At 38.2% G+C, this 27,727-nt stretch overlaps 1 pseudogene; it reads left to right on the forward strand.

Annotated features, from left to right (window-relative positions):
• The first annotated feature begins 3,703 nt into the window (after nucleotides 1–3,703).
• LOC140508030 (E2F-associated phosphoprotein-like) lies at nucleotides 3,704–27,183 on the forward strand (annotated as a pseudogene).
• Nucleotides 27,184–27,727: the final 544 nt, after the last annotated feature.

Genomic DNA, 27,727 nt, shown 5'->3' on the forward strand with positions numbered 1-27,727 from the left:
AGCAATAATTGACATGTGTTACGTAGCTCTAGAAAAAAGGTTCTTAATTTTAGGGCGAGTGATTGGCCTCTTTGGCCAAGTGTGGCCAAAGATGTGCCTATGGTCCCCTTCTCAGAAAAAATGTTTTCAAGTTGATAAAATAAAATACATAATACAGCTACAAAATAAAGCAAATATATTGAGACCGTTATCAATATATGAAAATATAAATATTAGTATATAACACGTGTGTGTGTGTGTGTGTGTGTGTGTGTGTGTGTACATGGGACAGCTAGATGGCTTAGTGGATAGAGTGCTGGGTCTGGAGTCAGGAAGACCTGAGGTCAAAACCAGTTTCAGACACTCACTGGCTGTGTGATCCTGAGCAAGTCACTTAACCATTTGTTTGCCTTAAGCCACTGGAGAATGAAATGGCAAGCTACTCTAGCATCTTTGCTAAGAAAACCTAATGGACAGTATGGCCCATGGGGTCACACTGAATCCACTGAATAACAACATATATACATTCATGTACGCATAAATATACACTTACACAGACCTAAGTAAACAGTTTGTGGATTCAGGGTTAAGAATCTTATGCATGTTCTTTGAGAACTGGGATTATCTTGCTTTTCTATTTGTATCCCCAACACTTACCACGGTGATTTACACATACATCCTTCATTCATTCAGGTTTCTGGGTGGTGATTTAATCAAGTTCCCAGAACACTATGAAGTGTTCTGAGTGAGATCTATGGCCATTCAAAAAAGACTGGCCTAAAAACTCACTTATAAAAAAACAGCAAATAGATGAAAATGTCTGTGGTTGTGATTCGTATTTGCATTTCCATGTGAATAGATTGGTAATCTATGAAGTTAATCACACTGTTCTCAGACTATGTTCTAGATCAGTGGTGTCAAACTCAAATAGAAAACAGGACCACTAAACCACTGTCAGAAGCAGATTGACTTAGAAAACTACATATTAACATTTGCCAAGTTGTATTGTATTTTTAACAATTTTTTCTAAATATTTCCCATGCTCTCCATGAAAGATAACACTTTCTTAAAGCACTTTACAACCATTTTCTCCTTTGATCCTTACAACTACCTTAGTCTAGCCCTAGAAATAAATAGGAAGAAGGAAGTAAGTAGCAATGGCAAAGAAACCATACTACTCTATATCTTTTTATATTTTTTTATGGGAGTATTCTTGTGATGGTGAGCAACTGTGATTCATGAAACACCATGATCTCTGAGTTACTGCAGAACCAAGTCTATGAAGGTCAGTGGAAAGACATGTGGTCCTCAACCAGGAATCATAATCCACATATAGATTTCAAAGCATGATGTGGTAGAACTCCAAGATAGATGCCACAGTAATAATAAATGCTTATACAATACATACATCTGATTTTACAGGCATTATCTCATTTAATCATCTTGTGAGGTAGGTACTATCGTTCTTCACATTTTACATGCAAGGTAACTGAGTCTTAGCAAGTTTAAGTGACATCCAAAATCACAAAGCTACTAAGTATCTGAGATGGGATTTTTTAAAATTAAATTCATTTTTATTGCTGAAAAAAACATACATTTTTTCTTCCTCCCAATCTTCTCCTTGAAAGAAAAAAGTAAAATCCTTGTTAACAAATCTGCATAGTGAAATAAATTCCCCATACTGATCACGTCTAACAAATCTGCATCTCATACTGGATCCTGTGTTGATCACTTCTCTGTGGGAGTTGGGCAGCACCAATCATTGGCAGAGCTCTGAGACAGAATCTGAACTCAGATCTCCCTGTCACACATCCAACACTCTCACCTCACTATCACATCCTCCTCTTTAAAGAATTCCCATCAGGAAGAGGAACATGACTTTCAGAGGTCTAACCTCTTCTTCTTCCCCTTCCCAGGAGTTAGGAAGCCCTGAGTTCAAATGTGACCTCAGATACTTAATAGCTGTGTGACCCTGGGCAAGTCCCTTAACTCTGCTGGCCTTAGTTTCCTCTTCTATAAAATAAGCAGGAGAAGGAAATGTCAAACTGTTCCAGTGTCTTTGCCAAGAAAACTTCACATGAAGTTGTGAAGAGTCAGACACAACTACAAATGACTGAACCCCTACATTGCATTATTTGGCCTAATCAGAGAAGTGTTGTCCATTCCAATCACTAGGGAAAGAATTGGTGAGCTGTTTCTAGAATGCTGAGTGTGTGACTTTATGAGGACCTCAACAACAGGGACTGTCTTCTACCTTTCTTTGTATCTTCAGAACTTCTGCCTGGTACACAGTATGTACTTAATAAATGCTGACTGACATATAAGAACCCTAAAGGGTTGAGTTCATGATGAGATGTCAATATTTCTTAGTTTAATCTGGAATTTTACCATTTAGGTGATCCTTTCCCCTAACTTAATAGTGTTCCATTCCCTTCCTTCCTCTCCTGTCTAATGAAGACCATTGCACCTGATCTACCATCCATTTCTCCCATCAGCGGCCACCTCCTCACATCACATCATCAGTGTCCCTAAACTGAATCCACAGGTTTGTTCCACAGTTCTATCTTTTTTGTTTTGGATGCAATTGGGGTAAGGTGACTTGCCCGGGGTGACACAGCTACCAAGTGTCTGAGGTCAAATTTGAACTCAGGTCCTCCTGACTTGAGGGCTGGTGCTCTATTCAGTGCAACATCTAGCTTCCCCCACTACCACCACCATCACAGTTCTATCTTAATAGCATTCATCTACACTGAATCTCTTTGTGATTAAAGGATCATGGGATCATAGACTTAGTGCTGGCAGGGTTCTGAGAGGTCACCCTCAATCTGTCAGTCAAGGGCTTCTTCCACTTGAAGCTTAAAGAATTCTTAAGGTTCCTTCTAGGTCTAAATTCTGTATCTCAAGGTACCAAGGTCACATCAGCTTCATCACTTAACATAGATTAGGTTGCCTAGCAACTGTGCTAAGAACTGGACTGTGGAGGTAGGAGAGAAAGGGCTACAAAGATGGATGGGACATGGAGTCCCTTCCCTTACAAATATAATATTACTTCTGCAGTCAGAAGACCTGGGTTCAAACATCTACCATTAAAACTGGTGTCACCTGAGTCAAGTCAATTGACTTCTATAGGACTCCGTTTCTCTATCTATAAAATGAGGGACTCAGACTGGATGGTCCATTCTTTTCCAGCTCTAAATTTAGAATTCTATGAGCGTGTGTGTGTGTGTGTGTGTGTGTGTGTGTGTGTGTGTGTATGTAGTGTAGTGTATAATCTGTGCCAGAATAGATGTTCTGGTGTCCTCAAGGAGGGGTAAAGTACAAGCATTTATTAAGTGCTTACTATGTGCTGGGGGGTGTGGTGGGGGAGAGAGGGAAGCAGGAGGGGGGAGGGGAGGGAGGGGTCAGGGAATGGAGTAAGGGAGAGAAGGTACCTCTGTACAGGGCATAGTGGTGAAGTCTAGAAAGTCAGAAAGAGAAACAGGGTGGGAATGAGGTATACCTGGTCCAGGGTCATCCCCCAAGTGAAAGTCCTTGGAAGAAACTCCCCAATGGGAAAAGTGTGGAATGGAGCAGAGGGAGGTTTCAGGATGAAAAGTCAGCTGAGTATTGATGTTGAGTTCCAAAGAGTCAGGAGCACAGGCTTGAGGGAAAGAAACATGGCTGGCCTGGGCCCATCCCCAAGATGGCATCCCTTTCTCTCCTTGAATTATTTGGCCAATGGGAGATGAAGGATGAAGGAATGGTCCCAAGTGAGAAGGCCCCAGGCACTTTCAGGGTAGGAAGCTAGCTGAGTCATGGTGACAAAGTCTGAAATGTGCTCAGAAGCACAGCCAGGAGGGACTCTTTCCTTCTCTGGTTGTTCCCATTCAAATTATCTGAGAACTTCAAATGATCTAGGGATAATTTACAAGCACCTTATCTCACAAGGCTCTATCCACTGAGCCATCTAACTGCTTCATTAGGTCACCTCTAAGGTCCCATCCATCTAGGTTAAAATACTGTGATGATAAGAAAGGTACAGGGTCAGAAAAGGTAGGATGAGTGTGGGGGGAAAGTCTAGTTGGTCAGCCTTAAAGAACAAAGGAAAAAGGAAGGTTTGATGAGAGAAGATTGGAAAGGAAAGGTCTATGAGAATCAAAACCTCAGCATTAAGTACCTGGCTTAGGAGTTTGGTCTCCATTCTCAGATTTGACCCTAGGTCTAATCCCTTCAAGACCATACCTCTATCTTGTATGAGCCAGTAGAAATTTATCTTGGAGGGAGGGAAAAAAACATAACACATGTAAAGTTCATACACATATACTAATATTTCAAGGAATTAAATTGCCTTTTTAAAGAGAAGCAATGTTCCTTGGACAATTTGGTGATAGGGTCACCACTTTTGTTTTAGGGAAAAGCAAAGCTGTTCCCTCAGGGCAGCATCTCCAAAGTGAGGTCTCCACTGTAGGTAACACCCAGGTCACCCCCAGTCCGAGGAGGGAAAATGGTGCCCCATATGAAAGACAACAATTAATTTTTATTGCACATACATGTGGGGAGATACCTGCTTGGCCCCTGCATGAGAGCCATAACTCTCTTAAATTGATGTGTCAGTGAACTAAAACCCAATATTTTTTTTGCACAGTATATTTTACAGTCAGAGGCCCTTCCCTAATCGGAATAAAGCAATTTGGCTCCCTGTCATTGCTCACTGAAAACATATGAGCAGGTTGGCATGTATGGCCTCCCAGATTTATCAGTGTCTCTGATCTAGTGCACACGAGGTTCAGGGCTGCAGCAGGGAGAGGAGTGTATTTTTATGAATGCTTTTGGCTGCATCTCAGAGTAGGGAGATTTATTCCTTAGTTTTAGAAACATTTTATTTACTGTCCCTATCCCCCAATTCCCACGAGGTCAAAAGGAAACTGCTATTTGCATTTGAGGTTGGGATTGCTTTTTATTCTTCCTTCCTCCCTTCCTCCCTTCCTCCCTTCCTCCCTTCCTTCCTTCCTTCCTTCCTTCCTTCCTTCCTTCCTTCCTTCCTTCCTTCCTTCCTTCCTTCCTTCCTTCCTTCCTTCCTTCCTTCCTTTCTTCCTTCCTTCCTTCCTTCCTTCCTTCCTTCCTTCCTTCCTTCATTCCTTCCTTCCTTCCTTCCATCCTTTCTTTTTTCTGTCTTTTGTCTCATTTACTTTTGTCTTGTCCCAGATAAACTGCATCTAATTCTTTACTGTTCTGCTCTGATTGTGAACATGTGAACTCTCTGGGACTGAATTTTTGGCATTGTAGCTGCATACTTTATTAAATAACAACACCGGACTCTAGAAAAGTTTTGCAAAGCACTATAACTTATATTCTCACATTTGATGCTCACAACAATTCTGTGAGCAATGGGAAAGATATTAATGGAAAGATAAAGAAACTGAGACTGGAGGAGATTAAAAATCCTCCCATCCTGATATGACATATGGATTGCATGACTTTTCACGTTTAATGTGTATTGTATTTCTTGCCATCTCAGTGGGTGAGGGGAAATGCTAGAGAGGGAGAGACTTTGGAACTGAAAGTAAAAATTTTTTAAAATTAAATATTACCACTACCATTTTATAGATGAGGAAACTGAGTTTAAGAGAGGTGAAATATCTTGCCCAGGTTGCATATAAATATCTCCCTGATAAGTTTTGAATGAGAGTCTTCTGGACTAATAAGTCTGGTGTTCTCTATGTTACACCCTGCTTCCTCAGTTCTTGCGTCTACTCTAGCAGCATTCTGCCCTCTCTCTCACTCAAAACAAAGTCAAGTGCAAGCCATGTCATTAGCTTTCTGATGGCATGGTCTTCTTCAGCAACAAAGGATGAACACACACATTTAGACACACCCACATGGACATACACATAACCTACATACCCTGCATCTCCATGCCTGAAGTTCCCTTAATAACAGAGTAGACAAGGGTAGAAAGTTTCATTGATTGAAAGTGACTTCAGAGCTCATCTTGGTCCTCCAGGTTTCATTTTGTAGATGAAACTGAGGTCAGACAGGTTAAATAACTTGCCTAAAGGACACACAAGTGATAAAATATACATAAGAAAGAGACTAGGGCAGTTAGTTGGAGTAGTAGATAAAACACCAGACCTGAAGTTAGAAAGACTTGAGTTCAAATCTGACCTCAGACATTTACAACTGTGTAACCCTGGGCAAGCCACTTAACCCTGTTTGCCTCAGTTTCCTCATCTGTAAAATGAGCTAGAGAAGGAAATGGCAAATCACTCTAGTATCTCTGCCAAGAAAACCCCTAATTAGGTCTTGAAGAGTCAGACATGACTGAGTAGAAAAGAAAGAGGCTAGATTTGAACCTATGACCTTGGAATCTGAGTCTTTTTTTTTTTCCTTTTGTACCACATTGCTTCCCACCAGCTTCAGAAGATCCTTTATGGAGTGGGTAGGGTTCAGGGCAGGGCTGCCTGAAAAATTGTCAACAAATTTGGCATTTGTTGAAATTTTGTTATCCCTTTTCAAATACATTAAAATGTCAGCATTTCATATGACAGACAAGGTATCAATCTGGAGGGAAAATATTCTGATTTTTTATAATTTGACTGTGAATGCCTTGAAGCCCTGGATTGTCTTCTAACCCTTTCTGTCCACCCAGTGCTTAGCTCTGTGCCCAGTATGTGTTGTTGATGAGTCATTTTAGTTTCATCCAACTCTTTGTGAACCGATTTGGGGTTTTCTTGGCAAAGATACTGGAGCAGTTCACCATTTCCTTCTCCAGCTCATTTTACAGATAAAGAAACTGAGGCAAGCAGGGTTAAGTGACTTGCCTAGAATCACACAGCTAATGAGTACCTGAGACAAGATTTGAACTCAAGAAGATGAGTCTTCTCCTTGCACTCTGTGCCCTAGGGAGTCACCTAACTTCCCTTGGCCTTTTCCTAGAGATGTCCAATTCCTCAGCAACTTGGCATCAATTTGTTCTTGTGGCAGGTTCCACTCTAATTTTTTCTTCCAGTCTGGGACTAGTTTGATTCCATACTCAGTAACTACTTACTTAGGAAATGGGATTCCTACCTTATTCCCAAAGTCACTCCATAGATTAGAATCCTTTCCCCTGAACTATAGCCTCTGTTCCCTGCTGATAGATGTTTCAGGTATCTGTGACCCACCAGCCTAGACCTGTGAATGGGTGGCACAGTGAACAGAGCACTGGAAGTGGAGTCAGAAAGATCTAAATTCAAATCTGACCCCAAACACTTACTACTTCTAACTGTGTCACTTTACCTTTCTCTGCCTCAGTTCCCTCATCTGTAAAATGAGGATAATGATAGTACCTACCTCCCCAGGTGATTGTGCAGGCTGAGATAATAACTGTAAAGTACTTAGTATAGTGCCTGGCATGTAAGCAAGCCCTATATAAAATATTATTATCATAATCATCCTAGTGTCAAAACGCTGAGAGTGCTGCCTAACACTGGGTGAGTTGCCTGCTTTCTGGTGTCTGGTCATTCACCGCACAACTCCTAACTGGACACATCCCAACATGGACATGGATACATTTGAGTACGTGTCTGAATGAGTGTGAGTCCTTACTGCGGGAAGCTTTTTTGGCTACTTTCAGGTGTATAGATTTAAATCAAACCACTAGATTTCATAACAAACTGAAGGAAGACACATACTCACACACACACACACACACACACACACACACACACACACACACACACACACACAGTGGAACTGAGAGAAGTCCAAATTGTGTTATCTTCAGGGCTCCATTGCTCTATTAATGGAAGTGAGTCAAAAGATCTTTTTTCCTGGTTCTAGGTTGATGCTTTTCTGTCTTACTTCAATGCTTCAGGCAATGCAGATGTTTAAATTTCACTGCTCCTCATCCACCCCAAGGTTACTTCTTGAGGTTACAATGTTCTTTCAGCTCTGGGCTCGAAGGGAAATTTCTATGGGATTGGGATGGAGGGGAAGGTAGGAGGGGTAAAGTAGAGAGGAGCCAAGTTTGAAAATAGAATCATGGAACCTTGAAGCCAAGTAACACTTTAGGGTTCTAATCCAACCCCTTAATTGTACAGATGAGGACAGTGAGACCCAGAGAGATGAAATTACTCCCCCAAAGTCACGCACAGTAAGTGAATGGCAAATCTGAGACTAACATGAAGGCTCCAGGAGCCAGTCCAATGTTTTTATCCCCTTTGCCATGCTCCTGTTACGAGCTGTGTGAAACGACTTCTCTTGCAATGTCTTTAATTAGTCCCTAGTTTTAGTTTGGATTTTCAATTCCTCTTTTCATCTTTGCTCCCCAGTTCACTGACCTTCGAAATTCTTCTCTCTTTTTCTGTATTCTCAGCTCAATGGTACGTCCTACACAAGATCCTATCCTGATCCCTGCAGCTGCTAGCATTCTATTTCTAATTTTGCATGTATTTAGTAATATTTGTATTTATTTACAATTTAATACAATATATTTTGCATTTACTAACCAAGCAGTTACTCAACATTGATTAAGTACTTGCTGCATACTTGTGCTCATATTGTTTCTGCCAATAGAAAGTAAGATCTTCGAGGAAAAGGATTCATTTTTTTCTCTGTATCACCAGAACCTTAAACAATGATTGGTGCATAGCTGGCATTTAAAAATGGATACCGAATGAGTGACTTTTTCAAGCCAGTGGGTTTCTCACTTCCTTTCTTTTCCACTTTGCAAAGCACAAAACAATTCTATTTTTAAAATTTCAAAATTCAATCCATTCCATTCTAGGCTATATTTTTCTCATCTATAAAATGAGGGGGGGTGTTGATGAAATTATTTCTAAGGTCTTGTCCAGCTCTTATGATCTTATGAACCATATATTTCCTGGATGAATATTTAAGATTTTTTTCAGTGACTTCACAAAGTCTGAAGACAATCCTTCAACTTCAGCATTTTCTCATGGATATCTTTGTTCTCATTTTGACCAGAGCTGTTGATTTCTTCTGGCCTAAAACAGGGAGGTGTCATCCATTTGTTAAAATGGAATAAATGTCCTTTGTAGCTTGTACTCCCAGGTAGCAGACAGTCCAAATAGATGTGAGATTGCTCTTTTTCTCTTCCAATTCTCGGTTTTCGGACAGGACACAATATCTATCCATTGTCTAATACAAGCTATCAGCCACCTGGCTGACAGAAAGTAATCTTAAAAGGACATTTTGAAGGTGGGTCAGCCCTGGGCTTTTTTTCCTTAGGATACAGCTTGTTCATAAACCATACTAGCATTTGCAAAGCTTGGAAAGAATTCAGAAAAGGAGATAATAGTACAGGATTCCAGACTGTTTTGCCCAGAAACAATACACTTAGCTGACCTGAAAGCTAACCAAGTTGTTTTGTTTTAATATTAATAGCACCTGTTAAAAGGCTATGAAAGTTTTATCAGAATAATTTCATACTTCTAAAAGATGAAAAATTGGAAGAGTTATCATCCTACACACAGAAGAAAACAGACCCAATCATGTCAGGAAGCGCATCTATTGTAAGGCTTTATGTGGTTATGTGACAGCACTTGAGTCTCACAGACTATTAGAGAATCTTAATGGTGGAAAGGACTTAAAAGGTTATCTAGTCTGGCCCTTGAGGCAGCTAGGTGATGCAGAGGATAGATCTAGTTTTGGGGTCAGGAAGATCAGATCTAACCTCAGATATTTACTAGCTGTGTGACCCTGGGCAAGTCACTTAACTCTGTTTGCCTCAGTTTCCTCATCTGCAGAATGAGCTGGAGGTGGAAATGCCAAACCACTCCAGCATCTTTGCCAAGAAAACCCCAAGGACAGTATTGGTGCAATAGAGTCCACAGACTCACAAAGAGTCAGACACAACAAAACAACAATCACAAAGTCTCACTTTCATATTTTAAAGATGAAGAAGGTGAGGTACACTGAAGTGAAATGATTCGCCCATGGTTATAAAACTAATGAGTAAGCAGAGATTATATCCAGAGGTTATTCCCAGTTATTCCCAGGTCTGGAGATTATTCCCAGTTCAGTGTTTGGTTTAATTTTGTTCCCATTATTCCCTCTGCAGTTTTGGAGAAACCCAAATCCATCCTGGACAACCATATGGCTTTGGCAAAGTTTTTTAAATTAGGCACGCACAGTTTGAGATTACAGCAATAACAATTCACATTTCCATAGCATTTCTGCCTTTGTAAGTGGTTTTCTCCCAACAATCATGTGCAAATATTATTATCCCCCTTTTATAGGATTCACTCTCGATGCCTATGACAAGTCAGATATTCCCCCAGATCCTTCCTGTAAGACCTCTTGGTCAAGTTCAAGTCCAAATTTTGCTCTGGGTGGAGTCTTGGAAACTTTTGCTTCAGGGCCTCACTGTGGAGTTGACTGAAACATCCAGCTTGGATTCCTGGACTCCTAGAGAAACACTATGCACACATACACTTATGGATACATAGAGGCACATACACCTATATAGTATTTGTATGTATGTTTTTTTCATTTCTATCTGTGTAATCTCAGAACCTTGAATAAAGCCTGGCACATAGCTGGCATTCTAAAAAATAGTGAATAAATGAGTGATTCTTTCAAGCCAATGGGCTATAATATATGCATGTATGTGTGTGTGCATAGTATTTAAATAGTATATATTGCATAATATACTATATATAACATGTGTGTATATATATGGATATATACATATATACACATATGTGTGTGGGGAGAGAGAAAGAAGGGAGGGAAGGAAAGTAGAAGGAAAGGAAGGAGAGAGACAGAGACAGAGATGGGGGAGGAGGAAGAAAGGAGAGACAGAATATTTAAATAGGAGTCCAGGAATCGAAGATGGATATTTCATCTAATCCCATAGTGAGGCCTTGAAGGACAACAAAAGTTGCTCCTTCTAGAGCAACCTTGGACTTGAACTTGACCAAGAGGTCTTGTAGGAAAGATTTGAGGGAATATCTGATAGGAGAGTAACCATACACACACACACACACACACACACAAATTTATGATATAAATATAGTATATTTCTACATATAGTATATCTGTCATCCATGCATCCAACTATCTATCTATCTATCTATCTATCTATCTATCTATCTATCTATCTATCTATCTATCTATCTATCTATCTACCTGTCTGTCTGTCTATCTATCCATCCATCCAACTATCTATCTGTCTATCTATCTATCTATCTATCTATCTATCTATCTATCTATCTATCTATCTGTCTGTCTGTCCATCTGTCTGTCCGTCCATCTATCTATCTATCTATGTATCTATCTATGTATCTATGTATCTATGTATCTATCTATCTATCTATCTATCTATCTATCTATTTATCTGTCTGTCTGTCTGTCTATCTATCCATCCATCTATCTATTCATCCATCCATCCATCCATCCATCCATCCATCCATCCAACTATCTGTCTATCTGTCTATCTATCCATCTATCTATCTATCTATCTATCTATCTATCTATCTATCCATCTATCTATTTATCCATCCATCCATCCATCCATCCATCCATCCATCCATCCATCCATCCATCCATGCAACTATCTGTCTATCTGTCTATCTATCCATCTATCTATCTATCTATCTATCTATCTATCTATCTATCTATCTATATATCTATCCATCCATCATTCATCTAGTGCCCACTATGTGCCAGGCATTATGGTAAGTGCTTTACAAAAATTATCTCATTTAATTATCACAAAAATCCTAGGAGGTAGATGCTATTATTATTTTCATTTTACAGTTGAGGAAACTGAAGCTGATCAAAGTTAAATGACTTGCCCAAGGTCACTCAGTCAGTAAATCCCTGAGGTTAGATTTGAACTTAAGAGTCACCTGCAAAAGAAGCTAGTGGGGATGATAATAATACTTACCTCTCAGAGTTGTTGTACAGATCAAATGAGTTAATGTTTGCTTTTAAAAAAAAAAAAGCTTAGCATAATGCTTGGGACATGGTAGGTGCTAAATAACTATTTATTTCTTTCCCTCCCTCCCCATCTAGTTGCCCATGGTTTGAATGGGAAAAGAACAAACAAAAAGACCAGAATCAGGCCAATTCTCAACTCTATATTCCTTTTTGACTTCTTTTTTTGGGGGGTAGGGGAGTGAAGGAGGAAAGGGAAGAAAGAAGCCCCACAAGCCTTCCCTCTTTCTACATGGTGTAAGCAAAGGAGTGACCTTCATCCTCAGATATCAATGCGTCGAAAGTCAGAGATGTTTCTGAATCAGCTCATTTTAAAGATACCAATAGTCTCACCTACACTGTTGCAAACCACATGGTAGGTCAATGCAGAATGTCTATACATGATATACTCTTTCAGTCTCCAGAAAGCAATGCCCTAGCATCTTCTACATGCATGACACCATGTTAAGTGGTCTAGGCATGGGCCAGACATCCCTCACCCCATTACACACAGATCGAGACAAAAGCAACTACTTACATTTCAATCACACTTTAAGGTTTACCCAGTGGTTTCCTTAAAACAACCATATGAAAATATAATAACCCCCATTTTACAGGATTTTCTCTCATAGCATGAGAAAGATCAGAAATGTCTCTAAATTTCTCCTATAATATGTGGGACCTGATCAATCTCACTGAGACTGTAGTCATTAAAGGAGTTAATGACTACAATATGAAATATTCATTGTTGGATTTTTAGTGACCGCATTTTGAGTTTTCTTGGCAAAGATACTGGAGTGGTTTTGTCATTTCCTTCTCCATATCATTTTATAAATAAGGAAACTGAAGCAAACAGGATTAAGTGACTTGTCCAGGGTCACACAGCTTGTAAATGTCTGAGGCTATACTTGAATTCGGAAGATGAGCCTTCCTGACTCCAGGCTCAGCATTCTGTGCACTATGACGCCACCCAGGGCATATATGAAATATACTTCAGTCTAAAGCAATGAAACTATAGGAAAAGGCAGACAAGTAGTCTCGATACTGTCATGAAGTACAAAAATCCATCAACCTCAATGTAGGCACAGAACGGAAGAGCAGTTGAATGAAGACAAAATGTGAAATAAAAGTGATATTGTTGCAGGAACATAATATCATCTGACCAGATGGACAAAAGAGATGGTGTTTTCCTGATACAGGTGACAAAAGTTACATAGAGCTAAGAAATAATAATCATGAAGAATCAATTTTTGGAAAAAGGACAAGAATAGATCAAAATCCTCCAAAGCTGTGTGTGGAGTGCCTAATCAGGAAAATTTAGCTGCAAGAAAATATTCACAGTAGTACTTTTTATGATTGTAAAACAAGCGGAAACAAAAGAAATGTCCATCGATTTGGAAATGACTGGCAAATTGTGATATATGACTATTATAGAATATTATTGCATTGTAGGTGAATATAAGAAATTCAGAAGAACATGGGGGAAAATGGTTTGAACTGATATAGCAGGAAGAAAACAGTATCAACATCTACAAAAATTAGAAGAAAAATAATAAAAGTCAAACAAATAAACATGCATGCATTCTGTGGGCTCACAGGTATACAACACATCTAATAATTGTGCCCAGTTACCAAGTTAAATGTAACATGTAATTAGAAATTGATTGTTTTTTATTAGAAGGTAGTGTTTACACAGATAACCTTCAGACTTCTCCTATTGCCCCAGGTCGACTTTCATTAAGGAAGCCAGGTGGAGCCATAGTGGACCCTGCTGGTCCTAGACTCAGGAAGACTTGAATTCAAATCTGACCTCAGACACTTACGAGCTGTGTGACCTGGACAAGTCACTTAACCTTGTTTGCCTCAGTTTCATCATCTGTAAAATGAGCTAGAGAACAAACCATTCCAGTACTTCCAGTATGTTCAATAAAACTCCATATGGGGTCATGAAGAGTCAAATAAACATTTATTAAATGCTTACTGTGCGCCAGACACTGTGGTAAGGGCAGAATTCAGATTAAATGCAATGACTAATGCTAGTTCCAGGAAATTAATATTGAAACATACTTCCTTTAGTAAGGAGGTAATTGACTACAGATGTGAATTGTTATTCTATCAGTAACCATGTCAATTTTGCTTAACTGATTTTAAAATAGTCCAATGATACATTGATATGTATATACATATACTGTGTGTAAGGGACACCATGAAGCATATGACGTAGTTGATTTTAAAATCAGGAAGTTGTTTTGTGGTTCAGTTGTTTCAATCATGTCCAAGTCTTTGTGACCCCATTTGTATTTTCTTGGCAAAGATACTAGAGTAGTTTGCCATTTTCTTCTCCAAGGTATTTTGCAGAGGAGGAAACTGAGGCAAATAGGGTTAAGTGACTTGCCTAGGATTACACAGCTAGTAATTGTTGGGTTCAAGCACTGCTTCTTACATACTCTAAATATGTGACTATGGACAGATCATATGACCTCTCAGTGCTACGAAGTAAATCTCTAAGACCACAAATTACACAAATTAATGCATATCTACATTAGTGGAATGCTGGATAGTTGGAGTTCCTCACACCCATGAAATCTACAGGAAAATAAAATACTATTGGGAAGTGACTTTGCTATTTACGCAAATTAAAATTTATTAATAAAACATTCTGATAGAAAGCCTTTTATTTTTGATAGCTCTATGTATCCTTTTACTGGTTTACTAGAGAAATCTGTATGCTTTCCACCCAGACCCCTTCTGACTTAACTGACCCCATCAGAACTGATCTCATCAGAATGTGAGATTAGACGGAGCAGGTGGCAAAGAAGCAGTAGTATCCTCAGCAAACATCATTAAATTTTCAATGTAATGATTACATATATAACCTATATAATGATACATATGTAACCTGTTATCAGATTGCTTGCCATCTCAAGGAGGGAGGGAAAAAGAGAATTTTGAACTAAAAAAAAAGCAACTAATGTTCAAAATTGTTTTTACATGTAATTGGGGGAAATTTTTTTAAACATTATTTTTAAAAATTTTAATGTGAGCATTTGCACTTTGGAAATTGGCAAATACTACAAATCAGGGCTTACAGTTTTGCTGATTTTTAGATTTGAGAAAGTGATAGAAAAAATGTTACTATTGCAGATCAAACTTAAAAGTGTATCCTGACTTTCTGGAGAGTGGGTCATTAAACATTAACCAGCACACTAATGAAAAATAGTCAGGGACCCTTTCACACAACAGTCAATCTTCATAAGAAGCCATCATAACTGAAAGGTAAATTGTGAGCATTGAGGGAGTGGAATTAGAATTGTACCTTAAGAAATGAGCAGTATGAAGAAATCAAAGAAAAATGTAAAGATTTATAGGAAGCAACACATTTCATTATAGACATTGAGACAAAAGCAGCAGCGCAGCTTTCAGTAGACCCATTTAAGGTTAACACACTGGTTTCCTCAAAACAACAATGCAAAAATATTATCAGCATTTTTCCGAAATGTCAGATATTCCCTCCAATCCCTCCTACAGATGGATGACCTGATTAATCTACCTGAGATTGTAACATCACCAGAATTACAACAGTGTCAAATGAAAACAAAATAAAATGCTCTATAATTAGAATGGCCAAGTGTGACTTTGGAAAAGAGTTCAGAAAATTCTGCTTTGCTCCCTTCTTTGTAGCTGTGGGGGACTATGGATATTATATGTTGCGTAAACTTTTAGACAGCTGCTTCATTTATTGTTTTCCCTGAAATATTTTTCTCTTTCTTTTTTGGCCTGGATGCCATCTTGCTCCCAGGAACCACATCATCTTGTGAGATGACATCAGCTTTCGTCCTTACACCTCATCCACATCTCTCTGATCGGAGGCTGGAGGATAGAGCAAAGGACTTCTCCCAAAGCCTTCACTTAAAAAGGGCTCCCAGGCTGGCCATGTCTTCATTTCCCAACTGGCTGCATAGACTTTGGACTGAATTCCTTCATGCCCCCATGAAGGGTACCTTCCTTCACTTCCCTCTTCCCCTCCACTCCCTTTACAGTTTCTTTTTATGTATGGTCTTCCTTCATTAGAACTGAGCTCCTTGAGGTCAGGGTCTGTCTTTCTTTTTTTTGTTTTTGTATACCCAGGGCTTAGCATAGCACTTGGTACATACAGGTGCTTAATAAATGCTTATTGACTGATTGGTTTCTTCTTGATTTCTGGAGAGGGATGTCTAGGGGAGTAGGGAAGGGGGAGAAATATATGTAAGAACAAAGGTGATATAAAAAAAAAGATATCTCTATTTTTTTTCTAAAAGCCTGACACTGCTGGATGGAGCAGCTGGCTGGGAGGTACACTCAACACACCAGATTGGGACTGGAGAAGGTGGAAGATAGAGAAGCAGGGTTCTAGTAAAGGTCGGAGACAGAAGCTGGGGTTGTAACCAGAGGAGTGAATAAACTTCACTGAGGGAGTCTGACCTGGTGTCCAGGAAACTGAGCAGCAGTAGGCAGGCAGTGGGAAGGCGAAGTGATGGCAGAAATCCACATTTCGTCAGGGGCAAGACTTTGGGCCTTTGAAATACTGGGAAAAGCAAGACAGGACTCTGGTCTCAGAGGAACTGAAATGCAGGGCAGGACACTTTTGATCCTAAGCCTTAGAGTCAGACAGAATCAGCTGGTAATAGCAGCTTACCTTTGTGGAGACTATTCTGCAAGCCATCCTGGCAATGGCCAAAGTGTCTCCTGATTGGAATAAAATTAAGTCAAAAGCTAAACACATCACCCTGACCAGAAAGTTTCCATTTTCACCTTTCAGAAACCACCTGGAACTTGACTTTTTTGTCTTTCTTTTTTTAGGCCCAAAGCCATAATGAGTAATTCTAGGACCCAGAACAAATTCATTGGAGTAGGGTGGAGAGTACAGGGGTTTGGACATCCTGGTTCAATGCATTTTTGCAGGCAATACATAATGAAAAGGTTGGGATGAAAGGAAATGGTAGATTGAGGTTGAGTTAACTGCAGTGGGGGAGGGTTCGGATTCATGGTGCAGAAGGGAAGTGTCAGACCCTTATATCTCTACATTGATAGGAATAGCAGCAGGAGAAACATGCTTCACCTTATTGGCATCCTGGGTCAAATCCTGTTTTCCCCACTGTAGCGATGACTTGGATCAAGAGTTGGAAGGAACCTCAATGCTTTTTTCAGTCTAATGCCTAAAATGAGTAAACTGAAACTTTTGAAAGGTTATGACATCCCCAAGTAAGTTAGGACTCAAATGTAGGTTCTCAGACTTCAGACTAGGGACCCTTTCTACCACACTATCATATTTCTTCATGGCTAGCCTGACCCTGTTCTTGAGGTTCAGAATCCAAAAGAAACAATCAAACAGAGTCTACAGGTCATGGTTTCAGCTTGAATTTAGTAAGCAATGCCCAATGACTAGAATTCTGTTGAGGGACTTCCATTGATAAGCACCATTCCTAATTGGCCAGAACCTTGTACTCCTTGGACATACTCTACACCTTTGGGAAAAGGACCAGTGTATTGTTGAAATCTACCACTTGCCTTCATCTCATCAGAAATTTCCATACTAATACAGAACTTATCCCACCAACCCCACTAAGACATTAGATCAGATCGAATCATTTACAGAGGTACTTGTATTTTAATAGCAGACTTGAAAAGATAAAAGCTTTTAAGACCTACTGGTATATTCCAGTTCCTAGAATGGGGATTTTTTTGTTTTGCTTTAGAGTACACACTTTGGAGAACTTGTAATAATCCTTCAAATCACATCATGTGGCCATTTGGGAAGGTCTCTGTGCTGTCCTTGCCCCTGAGGTTCAGGATTAATCCTGACGACAGCAAGGAAGTCAATAACACATTTCTATTTGATACCAGGGAAAAAATATTTCAAAAGAAAAGTTATTGCTTTCTTTTGTTTCCACATCCTCTACATTTCCCAGCGTATCCATCTCCTTTCATGCTCTCAGAGAGCCAACATACAAGAAAAAGAGTAAATAGTAAGAGGAAAAACAGTTTAGCAAAAGTAACCAACAACTCTACCAAATCTGACATTATAGTCAGTGTTCTACAACCACAGCCTCCACCTCCACAAAGAAGGGAGGGAAATGCATTAGGTGATTGTTTCTGTGTTCTTTGCATTCACCATTTTGCATTCATTGTGCATATCGTTTTCTTGAATTTGTTCATTCTACTTTGCATCGTTTCATATCTCATTCTTGCTGTGTTTCTCCATAGTCATCATTTCTTACAGTGTAGTAATTCACAATACATTCAAGTACCATGATTTATTTAGCCCTGTCCTAGTCAATGGACATCGATTTTATTTCTAGTTCTTTGATAATACAAAAAGTACTGCGATACACATTTTGGTCCATGTGAGTGAACCCTTTACTTTTATCACTGACCTCTTTGGGGTGTAGGCCTAGTGTTAGCATCTCTGGGTCAAGGGATATAGACATTTTTGTCACTTTCTTTTTAGCATAATTCCAAATGGATTTCCAGAATAAATGATCCAAGTCACCACTCCACCAACAGTTTACTAGAGTGCTCATCTTCCAACAACTCCTCTAACAATGACTATTCCTAGTCTTTTTCATCTTTGATATTTTTCTGAGTATAAGGTAGAACCTAATTTATTTTATTTGATTTTTATTAATTCATTGGAAATTTAAATATACAATAAGAAAATGAAACATATTCTATACCTAAATACTAAAACTTAAACAAAAATAAGAAAAGAAAAAACATTGTTATGTGCACAGCAGAATGTAAGAAGATTCAAAATATATACCAAAAAATGTTGCTTTCAAAAAAGTCTGTATAATAAATACTACACATTGTGTTCAGAGCTATCCATCTTTGCTTCCTTGTAAGTTTGCTTTGGTTCTCTGCTATGCACTTTCTGCTTTGTTCTTTTTTCTCCCTTCTCCCTCCCCTAGAAGTCTACAATTAAGTGCAGAGATATAAATAGACATCAAAATGTGCACATATATGTATGTACCTATGTATGTGTGTATATAGACACATATAAACATATACTCACATATATACATTTCTTTTGTTACTAGCAGTTTGGAGCACTCTTTGATGTAGCTGTTAATGGCTTGCAGTTCTTTTGAGAACAGTTTATATCCCCTGGTTATTTATCAATTAGGTAATGGCTTTTGGTCACATTCATAATAGTTCTCTATATGTCATGGATATCAATTTCTTGGCAGAGATATTTATATAGATTTTCCCTTACCAACTATATCCCTTTTATCTAGCTTCATCAATTTTGTTACATGCAAAATTTTTGTTAATTTTATGTAATCAAAATAAAAATCTGTTTTATCTTTTGTGATTGACTCTATCTCTTATTTGGTTAAGAAATGTTTCTTGGGGAAAGTGAAAGTATATTAATATTCATGTTAAGGAAGCACTTTCTAAGCCTTCTAACCTATGGTTTTCCTATGACTCAAGGAAGAAAAAAAATAATCTTTGCCAGTATGTTTCATTTTCCCCAAAAACCTTCCATGACTTTCCTCTAATATCTGATGTAGTATGGAGATGATTCTAGTTTGTCAAAACCCATGACAGTTAAATGCACATTCTGGGAGATCCTGACAAACTAGTGTTGAGTAAGCACCAACAATGGACTTGTGCTAATTCTAAGAACTTGCCTGGCTAAGTACAGAGATGATCACCCCCAGAAGAACAGCTATGAGATGATCAAAAAAATAAACAAACAAAAGAAAAATCTTATAGCATTTTAAATAATTATTAATCTCTTTATGATATGTTTGTTTTCATGCATGTGTCCTTGTGTGGCAAAATTATTTTTTTCCCAAGCCCTGAAAACTTCCTGGCAATGAAATAACTTGATCAGAAGTAATTTCTCTGTCTGGCTTTAGGTGAATGAAAAAAATTAATCTATTATCACACTGACAAGAAATATTACAAAAAATGTTGACAAGACTACAATACCAAAAGAAACTGAGGCTACAGGTCTAGATGCATTTACTAACCTGAGTCCACTGAGATCCATGAATGCCAAGAAAGGAATTCTTTACAAAGAAAAAAACTGTTCAAAATGTCTAAAAGCTTGATGTGAAAGACACAGAGATATCATAAATGCAGTCCCCCCTTTTTGACAAGGGGTGGGAGAAGAGAACATCATATAAAATCAAGTCACTGTTTTGTTTCTCAGTGAAAAGAAGCTAATGATTTTGAAGGAATCTTCATCTTTGTTGAGGATTTATTGGTAGGACACAGTGCCCATGGAGCCATACCAAGTGCTGCAAAGCATTTGAGGGCTAGAATATTATAAAAGTAGGGAATTAAAAATGACAATTAACTACTTACCACTAGGTCTGTATTCCAAAGAGATTTTTTTTTAAGAGAAAAGGACCTATTTGTACAAAAATATTTATAGTAGCTCTTTTTGTGATGGCAAAGAATTAGAAATTGAAGGTATGTCCATCAGTTGGAGAATATTTGGACAAGTTGTGGTATATGATTGTAGTGGAATATTATTGTGCTATAAGAAATGCCAAGCAGAGTGATTTCAGAAAAAAATATGTAAGACCTTCATGAACTGATGCAAAGTGAAGTGAGCAGAACCAGGAGAATATTTTACATGATACCAGCAATATTGTATGATGATCAACTGGGCATGACTTAGCTATTCTCAGTAATACGATGATCCACGACAATTTGAAATGACTCATGATGAAAAATGCTATCCACCTCCAGAGAAAGGACTGATAGTCTGAATGCAAATTGAAGAATATTATTTTTCACTTATTTTTTTTTATTTGGGAGGGGTTCTTTTATGATGTGACTGATATTGAATTATATTTTGCGTGATTGCATATGTATAATCTATATCAAATTGCTGGCCATTTCAGGGAAGGGGGAAGGGAGGGAGGAAGGAAGAGAATTTGGAACTCAAAATTTTCTTAAAAAGGTTAAACACTGCTTTTCATGGAATTAGAAAAAAATAAAATGCTGTTTTTAAAAAATGACAGTTCACTTATTCAATGTGTGCCTCATATAAATTTGCTCCAATCAATATCATTTGGCAATAGCATTGTTGATACATTATAGCCAAATTCCAAAATGCTAATGCTGTAAATTGGTCCAATCATAACCTCTGACTCAGAGATCCCACTACTTGTCAAATGCCCCATAGAGAATAAAGACAGAATGACTAGTACCATGAATTTTCATAGCACCATTTTCTGTAACAGCAAAAACTGAAATCAAAATGGGTGCTCATGGACTAAGGATTGACCTAAAAGACCACAGTGTATAAATGTAACAGAATACTGTCACATGAAATGACCAGTATGAAGAACTAAAAAAAATTATGAAAATACATTAAAATTAATAAGAACCAAGGAAAGCAAAACCAAGAGAAAAAATATATACAATGGCCACAGTAGCATATGTGCGTGTCCATGTTGTTTTTGTGAAAATGAAGTTTCAGGGAGGCATGAATAGAATGGAAAAGACAAGAGATCTCTTCAAGAAAATTAGGGATATCAAGGGAACATTTCATGCAAAAATAGGCATGAAAAAAGACAAAAAATTATAGAGACTTAAAAGAAGTAGGAGAGATTAAGAAGAGTGACAAGAACACACAGAAGAACTATGCAAGAAAGATATTAAGATCACCAATAAACATGATAGTGTGTTTACTGATCTACAGCCAGACATCCTGGAGAATGAAATCAAGTGATTAGGAAGTATCACTAATAATAAGGCTAGTGGAGATGATGGAATTCTAGCTGAACTATTTAAAATCCTGAAAGATAATGCTGTTAAAGTGCTGCATTCAATATGCCAGCAAATTTGGAAAACTCAACAGTGGCCACTGGATTGAAAAGGATCAATTTATATCCTAGTCCTAATGAAGGGCGATGCCAAGGAATGTTCAAATTACCAAATAATTGAACTTATTTCACACACCAGCAAGGTTATACTTAAGATTCTGCAAGCTAGGCTTCAGCAATATAGGAACCAAGAATTACCAGACTGAATGAATCAAATGCCAGAATTAAGGTTATCAGAAGAAATATCAACAATTTCAGATATGCAGATGATACCACTCTGATGTCATGAAGTGAAGAAGAGTTAAGAAGCTTTTTGATGAGGGTGAAAGAGAAGAGAGCAAAAGCTGGCTTGCAGCTGAACATCAAAAATCCCCCAGAATACTAAGATCTTGGCAACTAGTCCCATCATTTCCTGGCAAACAGAGGGAGAAGAAATGGAAGCAGTGTCAGATTTTATATTCATGGGCTCAAAGATCACTGCAAATGGTGACTGTAGTCATGAAATGAAAGGTGCTTGCTCCTTGAGAGGAAAGCTATGACAAATCTGGACAGCATACTAAAAGGCAGAGACTCTACCTTGCCAACAAAGGTCCATATAATCAAAGCTCTGGTTTTTCCAATAGCCGTGTATGGGTGTGAGAGTTATAAGAAAAGCTGAATGTCACAGAATAGACACTTTTGAATTATGGTGCTGGAAAAGACTTTTGAGAGTCCCTTGAAGAATAAGGAGATCAAATCTTTCAGCACTTAAAGAAATTGATTCAGGCTATTTACTGGAAAGATAAATACCAAAACTGAAGCTTAAATACTTTGGCCACATGAGAAGATGAAACTCAATGGAAAAGACCCTGATGGAAAAGTTGGAGAATTGGAAAGATTGAAGGCAAAAGGAGAAAGGGATGGCAGAGGATGAGTTGGATAGATAGTGTCATGGAAACAATAAACATGAAGTTGAACAGACTTTGAGAAATAGTGGAGGATAGAAGGGCCTGCTGTGCTAAGGTTCATGGGGTCACAAAGAGTTGGACATGACTTAATGACTGAACAACAATGAATAGAAATCTCTGGAATATTGCTCACACTTCTCTAAGGAAAATTTCGTTTTTGACCAAGATTGGAGCAGAAGATTAGAGCCATGAAGCTGGTCTGTTCTGCTTTCCTTAAAGAAGGGATACTGTACTAGAATTATATCTGCCCCACTAAATATTGTTAGTCTAAGGAAAGAGGGGAAGGAAGTATTTATTAACCTATGTGCTTGGCACTATACTGTGCTTCACAAATATCAACTCATTTGATCCTTACAACAATTTTGGGATGTAGGTACTATTATTGTTGAGGAAACAGATTGTTCAATGACTTGTCCAGGGCCACACAGTAAGTCTATGAAGTTGGATTTGAACTCAGGTCTTCCTAACTCCAGTCTCAGCACTCCATCTACCAGGCCACCAGCTGCCTCTAGTGCCTCTAAAAAAAATTTTTTTTTAACATTCAAGACACTTTTCTTTGGGGGAAATAGTGCCCCCAACCTAGAATTGAAGGCTGGATTCTCATCCCACCAAATGCTAGTTACGCAAAAACCATTATACAGTGAATAATGAAGAAGCTCATTTGTCCAATTTGATAACAAACAGAAATCAGAGAAGTTATAGATTAGAATATACCAGGCAATGGAGAGATTTAATGATCTCTCTCCATGGGATCAAGATGTCTCAATTCAACCAAGAGAGACAATTCCCAATCTCATCCAAGGGGAAATTTCTTCAAGTTTCTAGTGTAATAAGTGAGAAATAAAGACATGCTGGAGGTACTGAATCTGCTATATGTTGGCTTCTTCCACAAATCTTTCTCTCCCTCCAGGTATCTCTTCCTGAAGAGAACCTGGAACTCTGCTTTTCCTCTCTGGAATCCAAAAGAAGACTCCTCTCTCAAATTCTAACCAACTCTTCCGCTTTTGGAAGCGTGGAGTATGGAGTAATCATTTGCTCTGCCAATGAGGAAAGTTTTAAGCAAATGCCTAGGCTTATGGCCCAGGTTACATGTAAATGAAAACAACACTAAAAGACATTAGAATTCAGATTAAACACAACGAGCTATCTTGGTTTCAGCCAACCTATGGTGAGATACTCTTGCTTCCCTTCAGCAGAGAAGTGATAGACTATGGGTGTACATTACCTTACTACTAGACACAGTCAGTATCACAAAAAGGTGTTAGGTACAAACAATTCATTTATCCCTGGTGGTGCAACTCATGAATCCCATTTAGTTCATTCTCCCCAAAAAATCATTAAATACTTATTCTTTCAGAGTATTGTGCTAAGTTCTAAGAGAGATACAAAATTTATTTGACAGGATTTTTCTGGGCTATGCCTGACTCAGTCCAATCCCCTGGTAATTTATGTTGGATGATAATGAAATGAAACGAGACACTTGTAGGTCATTACTTAACCACAGCAAGAGAAAGATAATCAACAAGTACATGCATCGAGGACATCGAGTTGATTCAGCAGATGGAAACTACCAACTCTGAGTTGTCCAGTATGTGTTCCTAAAGCTCCTTGCGAATTTTTGTACTCAGGTGACCAGTAAGTGAAATCAAAAACCCAAACCTTTAAGTCACTGAAACTATTTAGTCTCAAGGGTATCTTCAATGTATTTTAAGGCGGGGCGGGGAATGAGCCTAACTTGCATGGGGGTGGAGGAATGGGATATTGCTTCTAAAACAACATGTAAAACTTATATCCAAGTACACAAAGACTAGGAAAAAATATCCATTGTCCCACCTAACTACTTCTGAATCATAAAGGAAAAGATAACACACACACACACACACACACACACACACACACATAATCTTTTAGTCTATATATTCAAGGTCGCTGTCTAATCAGTTGCCCTACTTCTTGCACTGCTTCTCCTTTCTCTTTAAGAAGGTACACCAAGAAAATTTTGCTTGAAATTCCTGGGCTTCAGTTCTAATCAATATCCTTCCCTCTTCCACATATTACATCTGTCTAAAATTTTTATATCATTCCATTCCTCAGGGAAGATAAATATTCTATGTATGGATAATGATTTGTCTTTCCTTAAGAAATAATTCCAAAACATTCAAGAGCTGTCATACCTAGATCTCTCTTCTCCTTTAAAAAAAAGTCACCACAAGTTATTGCTTTTTTATCTTTCCTTTATTTTTTTAAAATTTATTTATTTAAGTTATCAACATTCATTTCCACAAAATTTTGGGTTTCAAATTTTCTCCCCATTTCTCCCCTCCCCCCATCCCAAAACACTAGCATTCTAATTACCCCTATCACCAATCTATCCTCCCTTCTAACATCCCTCTCTTCCCTTATCCCCATCTTCTCTTTTGTCCTGAAGGGCAAGATAAATTTCTATACCCCATTACCTGTATTTCTTATTTCCCAGTTGCAAGAACAATACTCAACAGTTGTTCCTAAAACTTTGAGTTCCAGCTTCTCTTCATCCCTCCCTCCCCACCTATTCCCTTTGGGAAGGCAAGCAATTCAATATAGGCCATATCTGTGTAGTTTTGCAAATGACTTCCATAATAGTTGTGTTGTGTAAGACTAACTATATTTCCCTCCATCCTATCCTGCCCCCCATTGCTTCTATTCTCTCTTTGGATCCCGTCCCTCCCCAAGAGTGTTGACTTCAAATTGCTCCCTCCTCCCATTGCCCTCCCTTCCATCATCCCCCCCACCCTGCTTATCCCCTTCTCCCCCACTTTCCTGTATTGTAAGATAGGTTTTCATACCAAAATGAATGTGCATTTTATTCCTTCCTTTAGTGGAATGTGATGAGAGTAAACTTCATGTTTTTCTCTCACCTCCCCTCTTTTTCCCTCCAGTAAAAAGTCTTTTGCCTCAGCTTCCTCATCTATAAAATGAGCTTATGAAGGAAATAGTATATCACTCCAGTACCTTTACCAAGAAAACACCAAATGAGGTCATGAAGAGTTGGACATGATTTAAATGAATAATAACAAAAAATCTTAATAAAAGTCTTTTCCTTCATTGAAAAAATAAAATTATTTTCCTTTTTTTAAAAACTTATTTTAATGTTTTGCTCCCTTGGAGGAGCCAAGGACAGAGATTCGTTGGAAAATATAGGTGATATAAAAGCAAAAAAGATAATAAAATTATTTAAAGAGGGAAAATTATTTAAAGAGGGAAAAAAAAGAATCAGCTAAGTAGAATACATTTTTTTTATCCTTTGTAGGGAAAATAAAAATAGCTGTCACTGGTGTAACTACTTTAGCCATTGGTTTAATTACTTTATTGTTTATGTAAATGAGGATGTTCTCCTTCTCCTATCCTGCTCCCCACTCACCTGGGTTGATATAGTACCAAGAAGGCTCAGAATATAATCATAAGGTTTCAATAAAGTGCTAAACTGACTGTAGGATTGGGTCTGTGTCTTGATCCCTTTATGAGGTGTGAACATCTTTCTGTTGAGTCCTAAAGGGAACAACTTGATTGACTGAGCAAACAAATTAGCCTTGCTTCTGAAGGCTTTAAATAGCTAAGTCCTGGATCTAACTGACTGCCATTAGAAAGTAGAACTGCAATCTGGTGGCTTCATGGATTCACTTCAGATCAGCTGTGCTGGGCCAGCTGTACTATGTGCAGGTTCACCATGAACTAGTTTTTTGAATATGATGAACTGTATGTTGCTGAGCCCAGCAAAGATGAGAAACCAGCTTTGAACAGTTCTAAAGATGTACCGGATGAACTTTCACATGGCACTCCTGATCAGAAATGGAAATGTATCAGAAAATGCCTTACTGTGAAAGTGAATCATCTGGTGAAGCTGAATTTGAAAATGAAATGGAAACTGAATTAAATTTCACCATAAAAACAATGGAAGATAAGTTATCACTCGAAACAGGTTCTTCTTTAGGAACTATGAAAACTGGAATGGTTCTGTCAAAGTATCATGACAAGTATTTTTATTCTGATTCTATGGATGAAGATACAGTGATATCTCAAATGAACAAGAAAAAAAAGGGACAGTCGAATTCCAACAAATGATGGGTTATTAGGTGATCTTGAAAAAGATAATAGAGATGAGACCTTGGTGAATGCTCAAAGAAGAGGGTACCATTGTTTTGGACTTTGACTCTCTCACCAACAACAGGCCATTCCAAATAGTGATACTGTCTTGAATTGCCCCATGCCTTGACTTCCAGAGGCATGAATACTACAGAACTCAATACAGAGCTACGTTTGAGATGAATTGCTTTGTCAGCAGAGAGGAGGTTCTAAGATATAAAAGCTCAGTGAATCAGAAGAAAAGGCAGGGTCTTAAGAAAATGAAGTCTGACAGTGAAAATTCCACAATTCAAGCAGTGAGTGAAGAAGTAGATCACCCAGTAAAATGTACTGAATACTCAACTGAAGTAGCAGTATTTAATAAAGGTGAAATCTTCCATTTTGTCTACATTTTAGCAAGCCATGCATAAAAGCACACAGTTGACAATTTGCACACCTGCTACTATATAAAATACAAATATGGAGTTTCTATTTATCTTGTTAATTTGTACATTTAAGAAAATCTAAAATCATCATTTGAGGAAACACTTTTAATCTTGATAAGAAGTGTTAACTAACTTTCAGGCCAGTTTGATTGAAAGATAGTTTGGAAGTCAAATTTAGCAAGTAGCTCGATGTTTATTAGAGCTGTCTGGAATAAGCATTTTCCTGAATTATAGCCAAAAAAAAAAGTGGGAGATAGTGAAAGCTGGGAGCTGATTTTGATGGAGATTCCTGGGAGAGGGAAAGAGGGTAATTTCTCTCTACTCCACTCCACCCCTTCCCCCCAGTTAGCTTTGTAGTTATTCAACCAAGAAGTGATACTACCTCTAGCAGGGAGAGAGACATAGATTGTAGACAGATATGGATACAGAAATATTACTCCACTTGAGGGAGGACATGGTTTTATCCAAGGAGTTGGGCTACCTGGCAATTGAGAGTTGGGTGAGCTAGAGCAAGTAGCAGACTCTGGAT

Source organism: Notamacropus eugenii, chromosome 5 (genome assembly GCF_028372415.1).
Source record: "Notamacropus eugenii isolate mMacEug1 chromosome 5, mMacEug1.pri_v2, whole genome shotgun sequence".
In the NCBI taxonomy this organism is placed as follows: domain Eukaryota; kingdom Metazoa; phylum Chordata; class Mammalia; order Diprotodontia; family Macropodidae; genus Notamacropus; species Notamacropus eugenii.